The sequence below is a fragment of the Alligator sinensis genome, unplaced genomic scaffold (genome assembly GCF_000455745.1).
Source record: "Alligator sinensis unplaced genomic scaffold, ASM45574v1 scaffold465_2, whole genome shotgun sequence".
In the NCBI taxonomy this organism is placed as follows: Eukaryota; Metazoa; Chordata; order Crocodylia; family Alligatoridae; genus Alligator; species Alligator sinensis.
This window is the reverse complement of record NW_005842468.1, coordinates 988548-1015667: the sequence shown is the minus strand read 5'-3', so window position 1 is coordinate 1015667 and position 27120 is coordinate 988548.

Here is a 27120-nt window from a genome sequence, read left to right as displayed (position 1 = left end):
GGGCCTCATTTTAAAAACTGCTAAGATCTGTAGAGAGCAAATAGTTGCCTACTAGGGCAAATAGACACTTCTGAAAATCCCATGCCCATCTGCATCTCTAGGAACCAAAAGCCATTTAAAAATCTGGCCCTCAAGAGCTTAAGTGTCATTAATGGCTCTGTCTAATTGGGAGGAGGTATCAAGTATAACCTTTCAGGGGTCTGTCCTGGGTCCACTACTGGTTAGTATCTTCATTAATGATTTAGAAGATGCGACTGAATGCACATTTGACTGCAAATCTGCACATGATACCAAGATGGGTGGAGTTTCCAATAATTTGGAGGATGAGATTTGGAGTCAAAATGACCTTGATACACTGGTAAAATGGTCCAAAATTAATCAAATGAAATTAAATAAGAACAAGTGCAAAGTCCTGCACTTGGGATGGAATGATCATATGCACAAATACGGACTGAGGAACAAGTTGCATAGGAGCTGTTGGATATAGATCTATCATGGTAATCTGTGTGTTAGTTTATAGTAGCCAGTAGCACACGGTTAAATTATTTATTTTTATTTGCATATTTATATAGTTAAAAGCCTTCTGCTTTGTTCTATGTTAGGTTCTGCACCAAATCTCATAATGCTTGAATGCTCATGTTAGCTGAACTTTGTATAACTTTGGGCTTGCTTAGAAAATGCTTTTAAGCCTGTTTAGCCATCATAATTGTTTAACAGTTATAATAAGCAAACTGTTTTGTATGTGGAGACAGTCCCCAGTACCAGAAGGCAAGTGGTTAAGTGAACAATGGTGAAATAGGAAACAAACAGTCAAGATGATGAGAAAGGTGGAGATGTGGAAATGTAAGAAAACATGTTAAATGGTGGTTGGGAAATTCAAAGGAAGATCTACTTTTCTAAAGGAAGAAAGTAGAAATGTATGAGATGACTATGGTTAACAGTATGACTATGCCCCAAGATTGATTACATAATTGTTACAAACACTCTCAAATAAAGCTTATGGTAAGGTAAGATCACGGTGGGTGTGCACACAATTAAGCTCATTATCCAACAGAACCCTGCTTCAGCCAATGGACAGAATGAATTGTGCTCATTGAAAGGCCAGCTATTCAACATTTTTATTCTCAATGTTTAGTGTGTTCCTAGCATTATTTACTGTGTAACATATATCACTGCACTGAATGCAGAATTAGTCATTTCCTCCTGAGCTTTTCTTTGGTGCTCCCAGCTGTCTAAGCTAGTCCTCTACAAATGTAAAAAATGTATCTTTGCAAGACTCATGACGTGTGATTCTATTATCCGTATTTTACCCATGTGGCACTGAGGCATAAAGATTAAAGCCAAAATTGTCAAAAGTGCCAACCATTTTTGGGTGCCCAAATTGAAATACCAAAAGGCTGATTTTTCAGACTACTTTGAATTTTATAACACTCCATATGTTCAAAACACAACTCTCACTTATCTCAGATGCAGGTATGAGTGCTCAAGGAATTTTTAGGGCAGAATCCTTTACTAGGCCAACTACATAGCTGGGTTAAAGTTAGACAAGTTTTCAAATGCAAGACATGCTTTGTCAGATCTCTGACCACAGGAAGCTAAACACAGCACCAGGTATGAGTGCTCAAGGAATTTTTAGGGCAGAATCCTTTACTAGGCCAACTACATAGCTGGGTTAAAGTTAGACAAGTTTTCAAATGCAAGACATGCTTTGTCAGATCTCTGACCACAGGAAGCTAAACACAGCACCAGGTATGAGTGCTCAACATTTCTATAAATCAGACCCCAAATGTCTCAGTTTGGGGACCTAGCTAATAAGGGACAGTGGCCACTTATGAGAATTTTGGTCTATGAAACCTTTTCCAAGCAGCACATCAATTCTGTGACACAGGCAGATAGCTCACTGGAGACAAGAGTCAAGTAACAATCCTTTTCCCCCTGCAATCTTTCATGCTACAAGTCTGATTCATTCCCGAAACATCATCCATCCTGTGTACTGAACAAAGTAGGGATCTGTAGATGAAGAATAGAAAGAATGCAAAATTGTGTACTTAAAGGCTGCAGCACAGTGCATATGAACATATGAATTAAGGTTGTGGGGACATTCTGAATTCTGGTGTCTCCTAAATTTGAACCTTAACTCTGCAAAGCTTTCTTTTTACCATTGGAAACTAAATCCACACAAAAACAAATGTCCCTATTTTAAACTCCCTGCTCCGGGATATAGATGCATTTAAACTTCTCCTTTAAATGGTATTTTTCTAACATTTGGCAAATACTGCACCCCTCATCTCACTGCACAACCTTGTACACTGAAATGGTTGGAAAGCTTTGTCTTATACTTCCCAAGAAAAATTAAACACAGAATTATCTAGACATCCCACATGGAAAATTTCAACTCAGTGGCAAGGTAAATGCCTGGCAGTGTTATAAAGAACAAAAACAGGGGCTTAAAAATTAATGCGTTTACATACTTAAGTATAGGTAGCATTACCAGCCCCACTAAGATAATGAAGTGGCAAGAGAACTTGTGGAAGGAACGTTGCCATGTTATAGTGCTGATATGAGCAAAGGGGCAGAGCACTAAGGTGGAAACAGCTCCTGTAAGTTTTGCTGCTTACATCAGAGGTTCAAGATTTCACTCTCCATGTGTAGGGCAAAGTAGAAAGGGGGTAAAAGCCTATGGGTGGTCTTTCGATCCTTCCAAATTTTATTTTATTTGTTTTGATATTTTCATTAATTTCTTGCTCTGCTGAAGTCACTCCTTACTTGTTTTCTTTCACAATCAACAGGGTACCGTGTACCACCACAAAAAAATAAAATAAAAACCAGGACCCAAAAAATTCAGCTGTTGATCATTTTAAGTACTGATAAAATTGCAGAAAAGCTTTTGGGGCTGCAATAGCTGTATGGAATATAGATACACATTAGAAGACTCTTGGAAAAAAGAGGCTTGAGGAGGTTAAGAACAAACAACAGAACACAACTTCAAAAAATAAGGATAGAAAATGCATGTTTTTTGTTGTTAAAATGGAGGAATGCTATGTGGACAAAGTCAGCAAGAAAGCTTGTATTGCTATTTTATATTGAATTTTTAGATTTCACTGCACTGTGCCCCCACTAGGACCTTGATGAATCAGGAAGCAGTCCCTTTAGAAAAATCTAAAGTCTTTTTCAAAAAGTAAAGAAAGCTTCGCACTGACTCTTCTCTGGCCCTGGTATGCAGGGGAAGAAAGGACAGGTTGTGGCTGAACTGCATTGTTCTAAAGTATTCTCAGTTTCCCAGGGCTGCTAAGCAGGACATAAATCGCAGGTGACCTGAGACTGTTCTAGTTTACACTAGATTACATCTGTCCCAGAACATGGGGAGATGGCCTAGTCTATTTCTGCCACGAATGCAAGAATAGATCCAGTGGCAACTCATAGGGGGTGCACGGGGATGCACATGTACCCCTTGAGAGTGCTGGTGTACCCCCTGACAGGCCGTGCTCCCTATTTAGGTGACAGGTAGGTGGGGACAGGCAGGACCGCCAGTGCCCCACCTGTGAGCACCAGCCAGGGAGTAGGAACGCTGGATGAAGAGCCGCAGCCGCTTCCAAGTTGGCACAATTGGCCACGGTCAGCGAGATTAGCCATGGGGGACCCCCCCAGCCACTGACTGGTCACTGGGGGGGCATGTACCCCACCCCCGACCAGTTGCCCATGAACAGATCTACTCAGAACTGGGCCTGTGTGCAAAAAGTGCAGCCATTGGCCAGGAGAAGCAATTATGCCCCAATGAGTAGAGATTGTCAAGAAATTTAACAGTGGTCCATCCACAAAGGACATGGAATAGTAGAATAGGTGATCCAAGAGGGACCTTTTCCTAGTCTTGAAGTAAGTAGAGTGAGATCTTGGGACTATTGGAAACATGGGGAGTTTCACCATGGACTTCTATGGGACCAGCATTTTGCCCCTTTTTCTGTAACATTAACCCTTTATTAATACAGATGAATATGTTCAAATTTGAACTTTGGTCCTGTTAAAAGTGAAGCTAAATACCAAATCAACTGTCTATCTAAAACTCCCACTGACTTGAGTAGTACCTGGTATTGTTTTGCACCTTTGAAAAATCTGTTATTTAAGACACCTCAATGTGAATTTACTGGCCTAACTTCAGTCACCCAGATATGAAATTTCTTTCCATTATATTCTGTATTTATTTTCTACCAGTTGCATGCAGTTGGTCCAATAAAAGTTATCACCCTCCAAAAAATCCTTGCCCCTGATATAATTCCTGGACCATTGTGGCTACAACATCCCTGTAATACAATCTGTTATTTAAGACACCTCAATGTGAATCCCCTGATATAATTCCTGGACCATTGTGGCTACAACATCCCTGTAATACTACTGTTCATATTTTCTACCAGTTGCATGCAGTTGGTCCAATAAAAGTTATCACCCTCCAAAAAATCCTTGCCCCTGATATAATTCCTGGACCATTGTGGCTAAAACATCCCTGTAATAATACTGTTCATTTGCTACAACATTCAGATATTTTATATGGCAAAAAAGTTATAAATTACTTATTTTAGAGAAGCATTTAATAAATTGTTGATAAAGTGTCTTTACCTAAAAGTTTCTACATGTTTTATTACACATTTTTAGTCTTCTGTCTATTGAACCTCCAAAGAAAAAAAAATATGATTAACTAAAGTTTTATTTCATATTTAATCGTTTCCTATGACTCATTTTTTTCTGGAAAATTAGCTTGATTTGAGTTTAAAGAAATCCAAACAAATAAAATAAATTACTCTAGCAATGGAATATTTTGTCCAAAGATGTGTCATCATGTATACAGTAATGCAGAAGCTTTGTCTAGCTTTCTTTCTATTTTTGTCTTTATTGACTTTTCCCAGTTATCTTTTAGAGAACATTTGTAATACAACAGCCCAGCTAAAATGTTGAAGTCTGCACTTTACGCCCTCTCGCGTCACAAAGCTTAGTTGTAAAGACCTTGAAACCTGGGGTGCAGTTCACTGAATGAGCTAGCTCTACTGCAGTGGAATTTTAATTTGATTTCTCCTGCCCTTTTGTAATAAGAGGACAAAATGCCTGTTCTCTTGAGTTTTTTTCTCTGAGATGTCTTTAATTAAGGACTACTAAATTATCTTTTTCAAAAATATACCTCAACAGAGCAACATGTTGTCCTGGCTCAAATAAGCCTTTAGGGGCGCGTCCAGATGAGTGCTCATGTGCCTCTTGCAGCATCTCACATTCCTTTGAGATGCTGCAAGAGGCACATGCAGGATCAAAAACACATTCCCTGTGCTGCATATTTGCAGCACAGGGGCAAAATTAGACCCCTGGATATCCAGGGTTCAAACAATACCCTGGGGGAAAACCACAGGGCAGGGAATAGTCCTGGACCATGCCCTGAGGCAACCAGAGGATCAGGCCTCCACAGAGATGCTCTGATAGGCAGCCAGAGCGTCTCTGTGGCTGGCGCTTTCCCTGGTGCTGGGCAGGCAGCGGTGTAAGCTGCAGGGACCTGGCCCTGGCTTCATGCTGGTAAGTAGGAGGTTGGAGGGCTGGAGGAGTGGGGAGGGAACCATGGGGGAGGCCCCGCCTGGCACCAGCCCCTGTTCATTTTCCCAACTCCCCGTTTGTTCCCCCCACCCCCCATTCCGTTCATTCCTCCAATTCCCCTTCATTCCCCCAGCTCTCTGCTTGCTCCAGCCCCCTGCTCATTCCCCTGCCCATCTCCAGCCTTGCAAGGCTGGAGATGAGAAGGGAACTAAGCAGGAGGCTGGAGACAAACCCCTGGAGAAGAGCTGGAGATGTTCCCCTGCTGTCTCCAGCCTCCTAATCATCCTCATGCTTTCTGCACCCTCCTGCTCGTTCTCCTGCTCATCGCCAGCTCAAGGCTCCCAAGGCTGGAGATGAGCAGGGGAATGAGCAGAAGAATGATCAGGAGGCTGGAGACAAGCCGGTGAAGACAAGCTGGAGGCTTCCCCTGCTGTCTCCAGCCTCCAAAGGCTGGAAACAGGGAAATGAGCAGGGGGCTGGAGACCACTGGGGGGGAAGTGTAGCCCCTGGGTAGGGGCTGGGACCCTACAAGCAGGGTATTCCATGTGCTGGGGGGGGGGAGGGCTCTGCCCTGTGGGCGGGCAGGGGACCCCACACCTCCTAAGCAGCCCCCACATCCACAGTCCCCCCACACCTACCCACACACTGACCCGCATTCCCCGACATCCCTCCACATCCACCCACATTGCCCCACCCCCTTTCCCACCCCCCTCCTGAAAACCCCACAGTCCCCCATCACACACCCACCATGTGATAAGGAAACCAAAAGCAAACATTAAAACATATATATATTTAGGATTTAGTTTATTATGGTGCTAGAGACACTGCTAGGCTTCCAAATTGCTTTAACATTGTAAATATAACAATAAAACAATGCCCATCGGATCAATCCCTCTCTCTCTCTCTCTTTTGTTCTAATTGTGGAAGAATGTGGATTTTGGGGTATTTTAAAAAGTGAATTTGGGATGCTACTTCAGTAGTCCAGCTGACACAAGGGGCTAGTGTCCCCAGATACCAAGTAGCTGGGCCTCAGAAGCTCCTGGGGGCAAGTAGCCCTGAGCTGCTGGCCAGGGCAGGTTTTTATACTGCTGGGGTCAGCACAGGTGCTGGTCCCAGGCTCTAGCTCCCCCTGGCTGCAGATCCAGGAGCAAGGCAGGGTTTTTTTGCCCCAAGTGGCACAATTTGCTCCACAACTAAGTGCATGTCTGGGCATGTGCACTGAGGCAAAAAGCCCCAGCTCAAATTTGCACTGCTGCTGCAAGTGCAAATGTTTGCATGTGTGGACGTGCCTTCAGACATGACAATATCAACATTGGGCAAAACAGGTGGGTGGCATTCCTTCTATGAACGCTGGTTTGGGTGCACTGTAGAAGATACTTAAACTAATGGTTTAAAACCAAAAGAAGCAGAAGAAGATGTTGGGTGAGAGAAAGGAAAAAAACCAGAATCATAATGCCAGAAGGGCACCCTGGAGACCACTTTGTCCAACCTCTGTTCAAGGCAAGATCATCCAAAAGTCTGTCTAACCCTGTGATTCTTAACCAGAGTGCAGTGGCAACCTGGAATGTCACAAGATGCTTTCACGGGTGCTGTACTGCTAGATACACCTATGCAGGATTCACAAGATAAACCCAGAGGTTTCCAATAGGAATCCACAGCATCAAAGACATTCTGACCTGTTGTGGTTTTTCTGAGTTCTTTACAACAGAAGAATTGCTCTACTATTTAGTCAAGAAACAAGTGAAAGCAAAGAGCTGACATTTTCTGAAGGGTGCCTTGAATCAAAAAGGGTTAAGATCCACTGGTCTAAACTCCACTTAAAACTTTGAAGGATGGTGACTCCATAACCTCTCTACATCCAATTTTTAACCACCATAAAAGTTTTTTTTGTTGCAATTTAAGACTATTGTTTCTTGTTCTGTTCCCACAAACAGTAAGTAGTCTATTACCATCCTATTTAGAACCACCCTTCATGTATTTAAACATTGTTATCAAATCCTAGTTTAGGCTTCTCTTCTCCAGACTACATAATCCCAGTTCTTCCAACATTTTCTCTTATTGCACCATGTTAGATAATAGTACAATTTCTAAACTTGAAACCAAAAATATTTGCATATAGCAAGACTTGGGGGGAAAAAATAACCTTTTCCATTTCTAACTCCATGGTTTTTGCATTGCATTTTCCTTGTTGATTTTCATCTTTCTTGTCTCGCTGGAACTTTCTGGTTGTAGAGCACATCAAGGCCTGTGATTCTAAATTTATTTTACAAATATAGAAAGCTCTGACCTTTCTATTTAGGGTTCTTAGGAATTTATCTACATACAAATGTGATGTAGGAAGTGTAAATGAACAAGAACTGTTCATGCTGTAACTAAACTAAAAGGAGAGATAAACCACTGAAATTTTGCACAGGAAAACTGTCTAAACCATTAGGAAAGTTCCCACAACTGTTTATCAGATATGGTAACATGGATTCACCAGGTATAAAGATGAGAGGCCAACATAAGTATTTGTTCTCCTATTCCTTTCTATACCAATGAATATTGTATGGTATACATTGAAGGAAGAGATCTTATTCTGAAGCCAGTGTATTATGAGTTCACAATTTGGGTATGAAATAGGAACCATGTGGTATGAAAAAAGGATATAATGAGGACTGCATCACTGCAATATTCCTGAGCACCTAACAAAATTAACTACACTCACTTGTACAATCTTAGCTGTCAGAGATTAGCAATTAGGCAGAACAGAGGGGACCCAAGCCCCCAGTTCCCTTTCACCTTTCTGGAGCCTGTACTTTGGGCTGCTGCAACCCATTAGCTCTGGTTAACTGACAATCTTTGGTGATCCAGAGCAGGAGCAAGTGAACAGAGCTTATTTTAATGGCAGTAGTCCCAGGGCTAGAAAAGAGGCCACATGAACATGTCCATGGAACCATAACTTATAAATCCTCAAAAGGCTGAGTAACAGCTGCCAAAAGCAAGATAGTACAAGGCTGAAATTCCAGCAGGATTTCTGTAAGTCATTCTTATAATAAAACAATCAGCTTAGTTTTAGAAAGCTGATTTGAGCAAAACTTTGGTTAGGAGAATACAGAAACTCAGGTAGGTCACTGTATCTATTTTTAAAGATTTTCAGCAAGAAGCAAATGTTCATCCTGTCAGCCTGAAAAGAAGGGCTACAGCTTATTATTGTTGCATTAGATGTTGCCTTGCATCCTTACAAAGGGACTGATTGTCTGTAGGGAAGATGGTTTGAAAGTATACAAAATGGAATTAAGCAACACAAATGTCAGACTTAAGTTTTCCACACTTGAAAATAGTAGCTTTAGAAGAGCAGCTGCAGTTGTCATCTGAAGATGCTCTTGCATGCAAAAGCAATTTTGCTTCCAAAACTTGAAAGAAACTAATGATGAATCATAAAATGAGCTATAAATAGAAAATGACTATGGATCTAGAAACACAGAAACAATCTCATTAAACAACATTTTAAAGGCCATCTAATGTCATTTATTAATCTAGCTGAATCATGTTGGGGCTATTACCAACACAATGTTAAATACATTGTGTTGCACAGTGAAGCTAATCCATGTGATGGGCCTTATTTAACCAGAGCAATTTAATAGTATCTGCAAGTTCAGTGTGACTCTTTGGCACCATATACATACCCAGCTTTACTTCTATATATTTTTGAAAAAGAAAAAGTACCAGTTAGGCCTCATCTTCCATAAAACAAGGAGGTGATTAAGTGACTGTTTCAGTCTCTCAATTTGTATTTGAGCTGATTAAATCTATCACTGTGTCTGTTGACAAACAAAAAGAGCACAGCCACATGTACCCCAAATCATTATTTCTGTAAAGAATTCTATGTGCTCTAACAGCTAGAAAATGGTATTTAAAGGTTTGCTTTTCAGAATTAGCTTGTAGGTGAAGTAAATATTGTATTAGAACAATGGTCCAGGGCAATGGCAAGGGTTAATTGATTTCTAAAAGCCTGTTTGTACCAGTCTCCTTCAAGATCCACTGTATCTGACACAGGCAAGCAGCAAGCAGACACACAGGCTGGGAAAATGAAGACATGTACCACACTGTTCCATAACAGAGATAAGGGACTGTCACATTGGCCAGGTCACAGTGCCCAGCTGCAGAGCCCTCGAGATATCTGGTTTTGGTAAATGGACCAAATTAGGAGGACACCAGAAGAGCCTAAATTAGGATGTGTATATGTGTTGGGTTTGTGAAACAAAGGACTAGGATGATAGGACAGACCATGGACAGTATGACCACCACAGGGAAACCAATCAACTATGCCCAAAAACGAAGAGAAGAGAAGAGAAAGAACACAAGAGGAGGCATTTCAGAGCAGCAAAAGGTCCCCGAGAGGGGAACCCAAGGCCACTATTGACAGAGGGCACACTACCAGCCCATCTCGCCCACCTACTGGGGTAAGGGCCTCAGCCTCCAACCTCCTGGCTGCTGACATCTAATGTTCAAGAGAACCTCAGAGTGAAGCTCACATACTAGCCAGGCATACCTTGACTCTGTGAACCCTGGGACTGGTAGATATAGAATTGTTTGCATTATTCTTATTTGCTATCAATGTGTATCAATAAAATTTGCCTGTTATCAAACAGACTGGTCATGGCCAGTCTGAGGGTTTGGGTCTGCCCAGAACAAGGTATCTGGGTCATAAATCTAGTGCCAATGTGCTCTGATAGAGTCTGAAAGATTCATTACAATTAATGAGATTTGGTGTCCCAGTGCCTTGATTGGCTTTAATTCTCATACATAATATATATAGTGTGGAAATAAGTTTAACAAGGCCTCTTACTTGACTAAAAGGAGAGACAAGATTTCTTCCACAATAGTAGCTTTGCATTGGAATACTGAACAACCAAATAGTCTTTCAAGGATTGAGAGGGCTTACAGTCTTGCAGCACATGTCAAAACACCTACATTTTCCTATGAAAAGTCCCACTTAAGTCAAGAGGATAACCTATAGTTAAGGGGTCTATGGACATAGACCATGCTGCAAGATCCAGGCTTACATTTTCAAATGGTCAAAATGAACTTAAATATTACATTACAGCTAGAAATGTAAATTTCTTCTTATTTTTCAATCTGAGAGAAAGAAGTTTTGTTATTCATTTTACAGTTGGTTCAGACACCCGTTAGTCATAAAAGTGAAACAAATTGAGTTGTTTAGGTCCTGAGGATTTTCATATGTTTATGTGAATGAACATGTGCATTTTTTCTCCCTACAAAGGAAAAAAGTTCCTCTTTAAGAAAAAAAAGAATGCTGGCCTGTCTATTACTCTGCACTGAGCTTCAAGACAATATTGTCTGAGCTGGGTATACATATGAACTTAATCCAAGAATTTGGATCTTCATGGAAGGCTTTTCCACCAACGTTGTTTTCATTATAAATATTTTTGTTTAAGTCAAAATAGTTTCACAAAAAAAAGTTTAAAATTTAAATAGTATATTGGTTTTTAAAAGCCAAAACAGGAACATTTCAATCCAAAATTAACTGCAATGTTTTTTAAAACATTCTTGGAAAAAAAATACATTTCTAGAGAAATAAAAGTAAATTTTTCAACCAATGTTTGATTTTCGGGTGGAAAAAGAAAAGGATCATTCCTGTCTAAGCAATAGACATTTCATTCTAAGTAATATTCTCTTCTCATAATCTTCTGTTATGCCCAGAACACTGCAGTTTCAAGGTGCTAGCCATTGCTGAATGAAATGCAAAACTTGTGTTAAGTGAATGAGCTCCTCTGTGAAGTAAAAAGAGTTTGGAAGTGCTTATTCTTTGGGAATCTTCCATACCTGGGCATTCATTACAATGTGTTACAGAAATTCATAACAGCCTTAAAATCATTCACCCAAACTAATCTCTATCTCATGGTACTGATCTACTGACATTCTAAAAATAGAACTGTAATGAAGAGAAACAAGCATGTTTATATGTTATTACTTAGACATTTCAGTGAGAGCAAACCAAATGACTTTAGGGAAAGGAGGGAAGTGCAATTCTCACTCACTTACTGCAGTTTACTTTTAAACAACCATAAATCTTTACAGTTTATAAGAACTGTTTCTCTGGGTTTCAAATATTATTTCAACAACAGCTTTTTTTATTTTATTCAAACACTGACAGATCTTTTCTTCCTCCTAAATCCATGTTTCATTTGTCAGTTTCCTTCATTCTTTATGTCTCTCTCACTTGTTATTTGTGCCTACTACCCAAAACTGATGGTGTAAGGATGCTCATGTTGTCACCCAAAGCAAAAATAAGATGTATACTGTACATTTGTTGAGTAGAAAAAAACCTTTTTTTGGTTCAACGGGGGATCTCATACAACATTCAAATTCAATCTACTAGCTTGCCATATGGATGAGCCCTACTTAAAGAAATGCCATCTGTCTGTCTATTTGCTGACGTGTTCATTCTTACTATTTTAAGCCTTTTCTCCTATTTTTCACTGTTGTTTCTGTTTAGATATTTGATTGGCACTTGATCTGTTTTATGAGATTTTATGAATTAATCGTGCTTTGTATATATGTTTTTGCCAGTTTTCCTATTTAACGCTGATGCCATAAATTATTCTCTGTTTTGCAATCTGCTATGAACATTCACATTTTCAGCTAGCTGTGAGAATGAACATGAAGCCTAATTCTACAAGAAGGCAAGTGCCTTCGGTGAAAGGAGGAAACTCTTCAATTCCCAGTGACTTCAATATGGGATGAGAGTTCAACGTACTGTGTGAAACTGATGCCTTGAAGACTCTCTCCACTAAATTATTCCCATCCATTATACTTTGGAAAGCAAAATATAGTCAAAATCATGATACCATCTTCCTTAAATAATTCTGGAGGAGACCAGACTATGCTTGGTTTGTTTTCTAGGTCAAGATAAGAATTATTTTAAAATTTTTCCTGTGACATTTTTAATTGTTTTGAACACAACAGTAAATCAAAATCATTGTCTTAAAATGCCACTCCAATTAGCAACAAAGTCACAACTGTGACATAGAGATCAGATTAGTCAGAGGTGTAGCCAGGCAGTTCCACACCCTGGGCACCCATGTAATGCCCAGAGCAAACTCAACTGCATGACCAGCTGTGGCTTGCAGCTATTTTTGTGAACCTCCACTTTACCCTCTCCCACCAACCCTCCCATACACACACATACAGAGGTTGGGTCCAATCTCAGATGGCCCCAGGATGTTGCCCCTCGTTTAAGTTTGCAACATTTTTTTTTAATTATTATGAAAACTGAGGCTGAGTCAGTTGTCATTGTTGTCACTGTCAGCATTCCCACTAGCAGCTATGGGGAGGTATACTGGGGCCCTTCACAACAAATCTGAAGACCAGAATACCATCATTTTTTGCTTTAGGAGAATAAGAGGAGAAGAACATTAATTGTCTAAGTTCAGATTCTGTTAGTGAGTCCTGAAGGAGACAATCAGTGAAGGACATTATGATAATGATTTAAATTCAGAGATAATTAAATGGTACCAAAAAAAAAAATAAATGCTAGGTAGATGTTTCCTGCTGCCATCAGCAAAATAAAAGGAAACACATCCTTTGTAAACAGGATAAGTAGGTCAGAATGACACTAACCTTTGCACTACCAAGACATACACATACAAACACCTGTACTGAATACGTTAGGAGGTAGAATGGTGCCTAATGCAAACAGTGACAATCAAGAGACGTAAATTATTTTTCAAAAAGATAAAAAAGAATCCTTCACAGATCAGCAGGGATTTGGGTTTTCAGTTCACTACAGAAAAAAAAGGATTTCCTTATTTTAAAGAGAAAAACGCAGATTTTCTCTTTTTAAAGAAAAAAAACGCAGATTTTCTCCTTTAAAGGTGAAAAACATTGGAAATGGCAGGTTTCCCCTTGCAGGCTTGCAGAGTTTCAGCCTGCACAGTGCTAGGGGAATTAGGAAGAGGGCGATCAGGCAGGGGGCACAACATGCATGTGCATGCACATACAGGAAACCCTCGCTATTCACGGGTTCAGAGTTCGTGGTTTCAAATATTCGCGAATGCCAAACCTGCATTTTAAATACACTTTATACACTTCCAGGAGCTCCTCTGGACCTCCACACTTGCAGCCACTATGCTCCTGCCACTGCATTCCCGCCTGCCCCTGCATCCCTGCCACCGGAGCCATGCCCCCCCACCCCTCAGCCGCCAGGGGTCCTGTGTTCATGAACGCAGTGCCTAATTCGCGAATGGTGAAAGTCGAACTGAACTGGTGTGGTGCCCCCTGCCGAAGTGGGACAGAGCTGCAGGTAGGTCATCCAGGGGACAGTGGGGGGCTGACTCCCTGCTGTTGTGTGCACTCCCACCACGGGAGACAAGGGGGGCGGGACTCTCTGCCCTGCTGTCCTCCCCCCAGGGCCTCTGCAGCCCAGCAAGCAGGACCCAGTGCAGCAGGGTAGAGTGGGGTGGGGAAGCTTGGTGCTGCCACCAGGTGTGCCACTCCACCATGGTGAAGTGACCCCTGCCTACCTGGCAGCAGTGGGGGTGATAGCATGGAGCTGTGGCCCCTGATGCTGCCATATGGCCAGGGGGTGCTTCACCAGGGTGAAGTGGCACTCCTGGTGGTGGCACCAAGCTTCCCCACCCTGCCTTGCCCTGCCACACATGCTGGTCCATAGAGGCCCGGGGGGGAGGGGGAGGGCAGCAGGGCAGGGAGCCCTGAGCCCATAGCTGCCAGCCCACATCCACCCCATCCCCTCCACAGGCTCTGCTCCAGCCATGCTACTTGGGAAGGAGGGGGAGCCAGGCTTCTTGTTCTGCTGGGGTGGCAGCCAGCGCAGCCCTGTGCCAGGGCTTGGGTGTTGCTAGTTGGGTTAGGGGACTGCAGACCTAGGTTCCTGGCCTCATATTCCCAGCAGCTGGGGGCCCCCTCCATCAGAGCTGGGTGGGCCAGGGGGCTGTGGGTGGGGAGTGAGGGGCACCAGCAGGTCTGAGGGAGCTGTGGCTTGGGAGTGGAAAGCAATGACATAGGCATGGGCAGGGCACCAATATATCAGGGCTGCTCAACTCCACAAAGCGGGGGGCAGATGCAGCTGGACCCATGTCCTGGTGAGTAAAGGGAGCAGGGGGAGCTCTGATGTTCCATGATAAAAAACACAAAATCAAACACCAACATGTACAGGTATTTAGGACACATTTTATTATAGTGATTGAGGCATTGGTAGGCCTCCAAATTTCTCTAACATTGTAAATCTATCAATAAACGATTGTGCTCAACTGATACATATACACATACACATATGGTGGCATTTTATTTTAATTTCAGGAAACTGCAGATTTGCAATTTTAAACGGAAAAAAACAGGATCCCTGTTGATCAGTATGATTCTATTGACTACATTGTTGATTTACCCATTTGAGGATTTGGCTTTAAATATTTTGATTGTACATGCATTCCCCTGACAACTGTAGGGATTATGGGTGACAATATAAGTTACAATCTTAAATCTTGCTAAGAGCACTTAAAATGTGAAAGATCACATATTCCTTAAAGTTAGCAAATGCTAATTACAATGTATAAGCATACCCAGTCTGAATATACCCACTGCATTTCTAAATGGGCATCCAAATAAAAAATAGATTACAGGACAGAAGCTTCAGAGGACAGCAGGACTTCCAGAGCAATCTTCTGTAATATACTGTGCGAATTCAAAGTAATGCCTTGTAATGTAAATTTGTGACGGGAGCAGCCCTGCTAACTGGATTTGGACTACAACTCCCAGGAGTCCCCAGGGGAACCACCTTGCAAAACTGTGCAGGCTGCATGTAGACTACAACCCCCAGAAACACTGAAGGCAAGGAGAAAAGGGGAGAGGAAGCAGGAAGCAGTGGCAGCAGATTGTGATACTCAGCAGCAGAGAGAAATGCATGGCTGAAGATCCCAGAGAAGTGGCTGAGATGGGACTGTAAATGGTAGCAGCAGGATTTGGGCACAGAAGTGTGTGCCGATGGTAATTGAGCGCTCCCAGGAGCAGAGGTTGAGTTAGAGTACCTCTAGAAGTGTGTGAGGGTTTAAGGTTTCTTGAGTGTATACACCATAGTTGTAGCATGCACTGTTACCTGTTCTTGAATGAATACACCTCAGTGTTACTGCTTGTTACCTAGTTCCTAAGTACATGTACCTTAATATTAATGTTTATTTACCTGTACCTGTTCCTTTCTCCTTAGCCCGTTAGCTTGTGACCCTAACCCTTAGGTATTTTCAAAATAAAAGTGGGAATTTCCTTGTGTTCTACTTCCTGTGCCAGGTCCCCAGGGTTTCAGGGTTTGGTACACTTGGATAAATATCAAAACACTAAGACCAGTTCAGCATCGATCTGTTTACAGTCATGGAGCTGATAATGCACACCTTAAGTGTAGGGCATCCCTGTGTCCATGCCCTTATACAAAACATTCTCTAAACAAGGCCCTGCACTTAAAGCATGTATATATTTATTAAGAGTTCAAATACCTTCAGAGATGGAAAGTACTCCAGTGTGTGAAGCCAAAATGGTAATTTTCCCAAATATTACTTGCAAACTATTGTGGTAATGATCTGTAATGTCAAAAAAATGTTTAGGAATTACTTTCCAGAACTAGGTCCTTATCCTTCAGACTAGTTCTATTGAAGTCTACTTACAATGTGCAGGCTAAAACCTTTTCTTATCAGAGCCTGCATTCTTTCCATACAAGAGTAGCAGGCTCAGAATGTTTTTTGAGGCAGGATTGTGTTTTACTTTCAGCCAAATATCATCAAGAAACCCTAAAGAGAATTCTCCTTCTAACTTTTTATGACTGAGAAGCTGTCAACTGAAGCCTAGACCCTGAAATATGTGGATTTGGGTAAAGTTAAGAAGAGATTATCAGGTCTTTAAAGAGAGAGATGGAAAATCCTCTGGGTTCAATGAAAGAATATTAACAACATTTATCTATGTTTTTTTCATAAACTATGAGATGACCAAGCGAAAACTGGCTCTACTGAAGACATTTTCACTAAACCTTTGGGAATATTTACACACTGTGCTAAAGCACTGGAATCTTTCAAGACCATCTGCACAAGCTATCTTTCTATTTGCAAACTCCTTCTACTGAACCTCATTAGCTTGATGCTGGAATTTATGGTCATGCCTCTGAAGTCTGACTTGAGGAACAGCTGTCACTATCTTGTGATTTACTAAGCATGAATATTGTACAATGCATTTGAGGCACTGTAGTTCAGCAAGCACATTTTACCTAGAGGCATTCTTTTTATATAAATAAATACTTTGCTCATGATTATTATGCCAAAAATATTTCAGAGCTAAAAACACTTTCCTAAAATAGAATTGAGCAGAAGCCACTGGATGTTGCAGAAAAATAGTAATTTCCAAGATCATCCCAGGTTTGAAAAGAAAAACATATTTAAGCATTACTTATAACTCCTAATCCTGGATTTTCCACTCTTCTAATATGTTTTGATGATAGTGCTTCCCTGTTGTCATGGTTACTGAAACCGATTTGCAGTTTGCATCTTTTTTGTCCTTCTCAAGTGCACCCTTCAGATAAGAGCTGTAGTTTCCCGCACCTTGGTCCACGTGGAACCAGGTGGCCCAACCACTTGGACTGAAACTCTAGGCTGCAGCCATCCCTACACATACACACACACTTACCACTCTTATTTGCCAGCCCTGCCAGTGCAACAAGCCCAGCTGAGTTTAGTACCTGTAAACCTTTTACCCAGTAATGGTGTCACTCGTTTGTTATTAAATACAACAACACTGTAAGTAGTGGTTTTAACTTTGTTATGTAACATTAAAAATTATGGTTTTCACCAAGTAACCATTCAATTCAGAACAGAATGCAAAGTGTATGAATTATTGCAGAGTAGCACAGCTTGCCCTGGATACATAAGTCTGCTAGGTTCTGCGTAAGCAGTAGAATTTCATTCTTATGAATTATTCATCCTATATAACTTCTTATAACTTTTACTGCACCAAGCTACCTTCTTTCCTAAGAGCATCTTATATTAACCTTATGCTGCATTAGGCATTGGTGAAGATGGAGAATTATCGGCTAGAGAAATCTCAATGCATCTCTATTGAGAAATAATAAATCTTGATCGTCACCAACAGATTTCAGCATGTGTAGTGTTACAGCTGCTCTCACACAGCCAGGGCAGAACCTAGTTGAGTACACACCTACTCCTTTCCTTAAAAATAAAATTAGAAGAAGAAATTAGATTAGAGGTCCAATAAAAAGTGTTCTCTCTCTCCTAAAAAAAAGTCTAGTCAGGCTTTGTTAAATTATATAGATTGTCTGACTGATCGATATTGATTTAACAATATTTGGGACATATGAATAGATAGGTAGAAACTCACAGGATCATCACATATGATTGCCTAAAAATAATTATATAGTATCTAAGAGAGATTATGGCTTGTATTGAGAAAGAGAGACAGAGAAAGGCTCAAAATGAACTTTATACAGAAATCCACCTATGTAAAAATTAAATTGATTGATATATCTCACTATTGCACATATTTGCCATGTCTGTTTCCTGTTTAAGACTCTGATGTCCAATATCCTTCAAGACAGGTGCACCTCAAAAGGCTTATACATTATAAAGGCAAATTTACAGTCAGGCAATGGTTACTGTTATCAAAGGGGGAGTGGAGGGAGAACGGAGATAGGAAGAAAGGGAGAAGAGAAGAAAAAAGGGTCAGAGAGCCTCATGGAGAATACATCTTGTAGCCAATCATTTTAAACAAAAGGGATTGAAAAACATGTTTTAAAAATTATAATTACATCATTTTCAAAAGTGCTGAATACCCATAAGTGCTAGTGAAGTCACTAGAAGTGCAGGTGCTAATGGATTATGGGGTAGAAGCACATATATTAAATGAAAGTGACACTGGTAAATATTATGACTTTTAGAGAAGGATCATCTTTTACCTAGAAATTGTATGTGAAGGGTCACGTTTTTAGATTATAATAGATATACATTACCTGTATAGCTATGGATAATTATGCAGACAATTACCCTTAGCTATACAATTCTCTGATCTACAGGGGCAACTACCTGCTCATGTGCAAAATTACAGTCTCTCCATTTCAACCTTTCTGTGAAGATTTATCTCAGATCAATTAAATGAATTGTATGAATACATGAAGGAAAAAGGGAAGTTGCATAGTCTTCTATATTAATGGATTAGCGAGTGAATAACCTAGTGGAATAAAGAATAATAAAAAAACCCCTGTCATATAAATGTTGTGAACGCCTGTCATGAACAGTCATTCTTCCTGGGCATGTTAACTTATTTTGTGAAATGGACATTTTTGACTGACAGGATTTAAAAAAAAAATGCTAAAAAGTCTTGCTGATAGTGTTTGCACTGAAACAGCTGTATTAAATTACAACATTTTCTGTTTTTGTCAACAGATTTGGCATGGGCTATACAATGTGTCAACTCCAGTAATGACAGCTCTTTAAACTAAATGTTAAAAGTGACTTCGGTATGTGACCAGGTCCCTCTGACAAGGCCTGCACCAGAAAATCATGGCCTGTTGTGGGGGAAAAAAATTAGTCGCCATATGAATCAAAATATTTTGTGCCTGTAATATTCTACATATGGCTCTGTCCAAATGCTGATTGGCAAGAAGGCACATCCACAGACTGAGTCACATACTCCTACACTAAGTCATGGGAATCTCATTTTGGCAGTGTTTTCAGATGGATTTCTTGATCAGTATTTCCTGTTTGGGTAGGGATGGAAATAGTACAAGAGCCAGACTTGTCTGAGATCATTATGTACCTCTGTTATCATTCCTGTCCCAAGCTGGGAAATGCAAAGTTAAGACAAATAAAAAAAAAATGCTGAAACATTAACTCATGAAGCTAGGTTTGAGTTTCATTTGTCTTTTGAACAAATGATCAGAATGTTTCTTAAACAGGTTTGTCCATTTTAATGATGCAGAATAATTTAGTACATGCCTGCAGACTACTTTGTATTAACTATGGAGCACAGATGCACACAATTTGACAAATTCATAACTTTGGAAAATACCTTCTCAGGTAAATGAAGTTATGTCATTTTTTCCCAAGATACTTATTGCACTCCATTTCCAGGCTCTGGACTTACACAATTCAAGTCTGATGTATACCCCTTAATTTCATGCTTTGGACCTCTCAGGACATCTCCATGAAGTTCCTATTAGTGATCTACAAAATGAACTGTTTTCAGCACCAAATAGTAAAAACAGTGACATGAGGGATTAGAAAAATGGCTATGAAAGGGTTTCTTTCATACAGGGTAACCTCAAAATGAGAAAGATGCGACCTCCCCCTGCTTTTCTCCCCCTTTCATAACAGTAACAGTCTAACTGGCACTAAGTTTGCCTTTATAATGTGTAAAGCAACACTCTTGAGCTAGACATGTCCTTTGAAGGATATTAGACAAAGTCTTGAACAGGAAAGGGCTCTCACACAGGTTCTTGAAAGAAAAAGCAAACCCTGGTAAAATAACAGTTATTGACTGGATATAGCATGAAGTAAGAATTCTATAGTTGAGTGTCATGTGGCTATAGTGCATGGAGACCTGTGGACTATTACAAAAAATAGAAAGGCTGCCAAATCTGGATCTAAGAAGCAGCCAGCTGTGAAACAAAATGGTGTCAAAGGGAAGAGGAACTGCATAATGATTTGTATACAGTAACTAAGTAGATCCCTGTAAATGTATTTCATCAAGACAGTTTTTTGACAAAAAACTATGTTGAAAAAGAAATATTTTAAAAGTGTGTCAATTTGGACACATTTTCACTTTGAACAAATAAAGCAAGGCAATTGTAATAGGGTTTCAAGCTGGTTTCCTGTTGCAATCTCCTCAATGAGCTGAAATTCAAACAGACAGGAATCCTATACAAAGTGAAAATTTGGTCATATTTCTATAGAAGAGTATAAGAGTAACACATGGGAATGCTGAGAGAAAAAATAAAGGTGGCCAAGTCATGATCTGAGATGCAACTGGCAAAGTATGTAAACAGCAATATAAAAAGTACGTCAGAACTAAGAGGAAAACCAAGAAAAGTCCCTTACAAATTACAGAAGGCACGCTAGTTATGGATGATGCAGAGAAGGCCAAAGTATTTAATGCTTTCTTTTATACCAGTTTTCATAAATAAAGTCAGTTAGAGGGGACCCACGCAGATGGCAGCAAAGATTAGGAAGGAGACAAACAGCGCAGAGTAGTGAAAGAACAGGTAAAGGATTATTTAAGAGAAGCTAGAAGTTTTCTAGTAAGCAAGGCTGGTTGGGATCCACCCTAGGGTACTGAAATGTTTGGCTAAGGTAATTTTGGACTTATTGGCTATCCTCTTTGAGAAACTGGAGGTCAGGTGAGGTTCCAGATGATTAGAAAAGGGCAAATATAGTGCTTATCTTTAGGAAGGAAAGAAGGAGGATCAAGAGAATTGCAAGTCAGTGAACACACCTACACATGCTATTAATTCACATTAGGCTTACTGTGTGGTAAAATACTGCTCAGTGGTTGCATCTACATGTTCCACTATGGCACCATTGTTACTGCACCGTAATTAAGTACTTCCTTTTGGAAGTACTAAAGGTCGGCACAGTAACAGTCCATACTGTGCTGTCTGCGCCGCACATGGTTATTTTTAGTCACTACATCACTGTAGCAACATGCTATAAATGGGTGAGTGCATAGCTGCGGTGGCATGGTTTTTGCCTGCGGATGCTACATTGCCATAGCGCATTGGTACGGCAATGTAGCATCACGCATACATGTGCCCAGTAATCCTTCCCCAGGAGCAAGTCTGTACATGCTTCCTGTTGGGAGTGGATTTGCCCCCAACAGGGAGCAGCCAGGTACAGAGCTGCTCCCATCCTATTCTCTCCTCCTCTTACCACAGAGGCTGGCAAGAGGCATGGGGCTGGCCCCATGGCCACAGGGCCAAGAGAGCTCTGCCAGCTGCAAAGGCACCTATCTCCTAGCCCCATGCATAATATCAGGAGGGGACCCAATGTGTGCCAGGCCAGGAGACAGCTGCCCCTGCAGCAGGCAGAGCTCTCCTGGCTCCCTGCCCATCAGGACACATAGCAGCCAGCAAGCCCCCTGCTGGTTGGGGCTTCCCTGCCTGGGACAGGTTTTGCTGGGAGATGTTCCAAGTGTGGAGTAACTGTTGGAGAGCATCATGCTGGGCAGGGGGCATGGGGCTTGCCCACTACTGCTTTTCTTGGATTCCCAGCCCACCCACACCCTGGAGCTGAATGCTTTGCGGGGCAAGGAGGTTCTGGGTTCCCAGCCCCCACTCTGCCCCAGATGGTCCAACCTGATTGAATCAGCTATTAGATAAAAGCACCCAAGAGGCCTGCTGAAGTGCCTGATCTATATATATGCTAGGGAGCCAGGTTGAACTAATAAACTTCATCTTCTGGTAAAGCACTGTTTTGGGGGGGTTTCCCCCCCCCCCCCCCCCCCCCCCCCCCGATGTCAATGCCCAAAATGTGTAAAATATGCTGAAAAGGCCCTTTTTCCTTGTATGCATATTCTACTGTCATCCTTAATAACTTGGAATGCTAAGAAGTGAGGACTCCAAAGCTTTCTTGTCAGTGAATATTAAGATCCTATACTGCCATAACCCAATACTTGATGACACCAGCTTCATAATTTCATAGTTGTGTTGAGCTGCCCCAATTTCAGTTATTGTTGATAATGATAAATGGCAACACAGTTTCTTCTGAATTTTCTATTCCTTCTGAAGATCCAGATTTACAAAGCCCATTACTCTCTCAACTTCTGTTTGGGTGACTTGGAACACAAAAAAGAAAGAAAGAAAGTTATATTAGCACTGAATTGGCAGTCAGCATATTCACATGACAATGGTCCCAAATACATTTCTCTGTGGGCATGTCTACACGTCACATCATACGGCAACATTGCTACAGCACCATGCTTTAGTACTTCCACTTGGAAGTACTAAAGCACGGTACAGTACAGGTGGTTATTGTGCCATGCACGCAGCACGCAGGTAGATTTCACCACTACATCGTCATAGCAGCACACTATACCCAGGGAGTGTGCTGTTATGGTGATGTAGCTGGTGATCATGTGTAGACCCATGTGATCACTATGTCACCATAGCATGCCATGCGGTGAAGTAGTGCATCACTATGTCGCCACAGGGCGACGTGTAGATGCTCCCTGTAGTAATTTCTTCTTTTCCTACTGCGTTCTAGTTATCCTCCCAAGGTTCATCTTTTATTGTTTGTAATTGCAATCTCCCATATAGTTACTTGTTTGTGTGTGTTTAGGTATTAGCACTGTATTAAGTTTCTCTACAGATGGAAATGTGTTTGTGCAACAATATCAGTGTTTTCATTGTTGTTCTAGAGAAATCTTTTCCACTGTGTATCTGAAACACATTTACAGAGTAGCAAGATTTTGGTATTCAGTGGCCCTAATGAGTGAAATGTTGACACTTCTGCTATTGCTAGTTTGCAAACAAAGAAATCAATTAAGAAATCCAATACCGCTTCAAACGTGCAAGTGCAGCCTTCAGATGCTTGAGGAAGCAGGTGTTCAAAGATCGCGACATCAGATTTGAAACCAAGCTCATGGTTTCTCAAGCAGTCATGATCCCTACCTTCCTGTACAGAGCCGAGATGTGAGCTGTTGCCTATATGTTATCCACGTCACTGGAGAAGTACCATGAACACTGCCTGAAGAAGATCCTTTGAATTCAGTGGGAAGACAGATACACCAATGTTGGCATGCTCTTGCAAGTAAACACCATGAGCATCAACACGATGATCATCCAACATCAAATTTTGCTGCGCCAGACATGTCACCTGGATGTCTGACTCCAGGCTCCCAAAGCAAGTTTTATTCTCCCAGCTCACTCAAGGCGCACACTCAAGAGGAGGGCAGAGAAAGTGCTTCAAAGATGTTCGCAAGGCCAACCTGAAAAAAATGCAAAATCAATATCAGCTAATGGAAGACCATCACCCAGGACTGTGCCAAAATGGAGGAAAAGCCTGCTGCAAGGATCTCAGTACTTTGAAACCTCACAATGACAACAGGAGACAAAAGCAGGAGCAGCAGAAATGGTGTCACAATGGTGTGTCGCCTTGTTAGCCATCTTAGGACTTACACATAAACCAATCATAGAAAGACAATCATCCATGACTGTGAGGGATTGCCAATGATGAGTCTGTAGATAGAACCCTAAAAAGTAAGCCGTAACACTGATCAGACCAATAAATTAAAAAAAAAAAAAAAAAAGTTAGACAGGACAGGAAAAACAAAAGTTCCATGTGTGAGCGAGGACTATTCGGTTATGCACTTTCTACGCACTTTGTTACCACTATGGCCAAGACAGAGAAACCTGTCTTGTGAGGGTGGATTGTCTAACTTGTGACATCTTAAAGTCGCCCAATTTTCAGAAAGCAGTAAGTACATTTGGAAAATAAGACCCATGTAATGGTCTCAGCTTCAGCATTCAGATTAACTGGGCACTTCAATATGGGCTGACTGAATGTCACTAGGGCTATATATTATTTAAAAAGCTATGGAAAAATGTTTAATTTGTTTGCCTAATTATGTGACTACTTGATCTACTTTGCAGTTTTGGTTAGATGCTCCCTTCTTCTTAATGTCTTCAAAGATAGTGTTTTTGTAGGGTGACAACCAGCTGCTTAATATAATCTAGGACAGAGGCAACCATAGCAGTTATAGGCAATTGTGAACTTTATTAAAGACATTAGATAGTATATAAATGTAATGTAACAAAATACTTGTGAGGCCACTAGGCTGAACAGGGCTATTCAGGTAGAACAGGACAGCCACACAACAGTACAGTACAGTTTAATTGCCCCACTTTAAAAAAAAAGTATAGAATAATATGTATGTCAGTGAAGGTTAATAGCTTCAGCAGTTTCTGACTCAAGCAAAAGTATTAGCTTTAGCTGCATCCTGGATGTAGCAGGTAAGGCACCAGGGGGCTAGTCAGTCCTCCCTGTCTCTGCCCTCAGGTCTCTTATCCTGGGCTAAGCAGCTTGCCATCCAGCCCTCAGCTCGCTGGTCCTTGACCCAGGGCCTAGCTACTTGCCTCTCTGGCCCTTAGCCCTCTGGTCCTTGACCCAGGCTAGGCTGCCTAACGCCATGTGCCCTACCAGGCACCCTTCTGTGACCTCCAGACTTCCCCCATACTCACAATCCAGTCCTCCAGTATACAGCTTAAATTACCACATACATAAAAGATCCTTTCCCATCTAAAAGCCTACCCAGCTCTGGGTTATTGCCTTATTTCAGGCCATTAGCTTACCTTCATTCTCCCTGGGCGGCTCCAAGGAACAGCTCACATACCTGCTAATCCATGTGCTGCAGACATCTCCCTCAGGAGCTCCTCACCTTTTAGTGTTCAGGACCAGACTGCCTGCTCTGGCTCAGGCCCTGAGTTTATATGCCTGGAAACCACACCCCCTTTTGGTCATGTGCCTTTCCCTGCTCTGCACAGGGTTTCCCCTGTCAATCAAGGGTCAGCCTGCCTTTCTGCAGCTGTGGCCCCACACAGCCAGTTGAGCCGGCTGTGTCTTCTTACAGAGGGAGGAGCCTCCTGGCTTTAAGCCCCTCCTGCAGCTAATTAATTGACTACTTTTTAATAATTGACTAATTAATTGACTCCTTTTTGTTCAATGACTGCCCTTGCCAGTCTCTGCTTATTCTGGTTACGAGCCCTCTTGTTCAAGCCACTGCAGTTTCTGTGAGGGCTGGATTCCTTATGTAATGGGAGCCTCTTGCCCAGTTACACTGATGATCAATATTTCTGCCTCCAAGAGGCTATTTGTTTGGGGAGGCAATTTTGCAAATTAGTTTGCTTTTCTGAACAAAATGTTTTACAAATTCCATATATATTTCCATAATTCACCCAGATAAAAGAGCTCTTGGGAAATTGCTTTCTTCTGAAACATCATGGAACTAAAATGGTAAAAATTATAGCTTCTTATGACAGATGTCACCTAGGATGCAAATGGTTTTTATCAGTAACTATAGATCATTCTTTGACTTCTTGTTCATGATGTGTTTTCTCTCTTCTATGTTTTCTTAAGTTTCATTCTCTTTGAATGGCTTTTCACTCCAGTACAAGAAGGTAATTTGATATGTATAAACCTTTTGACTGATTATTATTATTGCATACACAAAGAATGGTGGGAGGCAGCATTGCCTGGAGCAGTAAGGACCAAGCTTTTTGGCAGGGGTGCCATAAATTAACCCTGCACCCTTCCCAAGTGCCACTCCAATCCCCTTCCTTTGCCTGATGTGTTGCTCTGCTTCCTCTCCTGTGCTCCCTACCTGATCCCCTGCTCTCCTCCCTTTCCTATCTTCCACTGTGCTGCCTGTCCCTTCCCCAACCTCCCATGCACCACACACAGAGGCTGCCTATGCCACTTTTGGCACTTGTGTCACAGTTTCGCTGTCCCTGGCCTGGAAAATAGGGCATTGGAATAGGAACCAGGACATGCAGCCTCTATTTCCTGTTTCATATTTTACGTGGGGGCTGACACTTTCTTCTCTTTTTTCTAAGTTTCCCTACCTGTAAAACAAAGATAATGATATTTGGCTTCTTTGGAAAAGATCTATGCATGAAAAATGCTGCTCATAAACAGGGAAGAATTGGTGGGGAATGTAGAAGTGGATGACAACTTGGGCAGCAGCAACCATGAGATGACTGAGTTCATTATCCTGAGGAAAAGAAGGGAGAGCAGCAGAGTAAGGACCCTGGACTTCAGAAAAGCAGACTTTGACTTGCTCAGGGAACTGATGGGCAGGATCCCCTGGGAGGCCAGTCTGAGGGGGAATATACAGTGGACAATAAGCTGAATATGAGCCAACAATGTGTCCTCCTTGCCAAGAAGGCTAACAGCATACTGGGCTGCACTGAAAGAAGTGATTCTTCCCTTCTATTTGGCCCTGGTGAGGCCATATCTGGAGTCCTGTGTCCAATTTTCGGCTCTCCCAATACAGAAAGGATGTGGACAAATTGGAGAGTGTCTAGTAGAAGGCAATCAAAATGGTTAGATGGCTGGGGAAAATGACTTGAGGAGAGGCTGAGGGAACTGGGCTTATTTAGTTTGGAGAACAGAAGACTGAGAGGGGATTTAATAGCAGTCTTCAACTAACTGAACGGTGGTTCCAAAGAGGATGGAGCTGGACTGTTCTCAGTGGTAGGAGATGACACAATAAGGAGCAATAGTTTCAAGTTGCAACAAGGGACGTTTAGGTGAGAAGTTAGGAAAAAACTCATAGATTTCATAGACATCAGGGCTGGAAGGGACCTCGGAAGATCATCGAGTCCAGCCCCCCGCCCAAAGGGCAGGAAGTCAGCTGGGGTCATAGGATCCCAGCAAGATAAGCATCCAGTTTCATCTTGAAGGTGTTCAATGAAGGCGCTTCAACCACCTCCGGTGGCAGGCTGTTCCAGACCTTGGGGGCTCGGACAGTAAAGAAATTCTTCCTTATGCC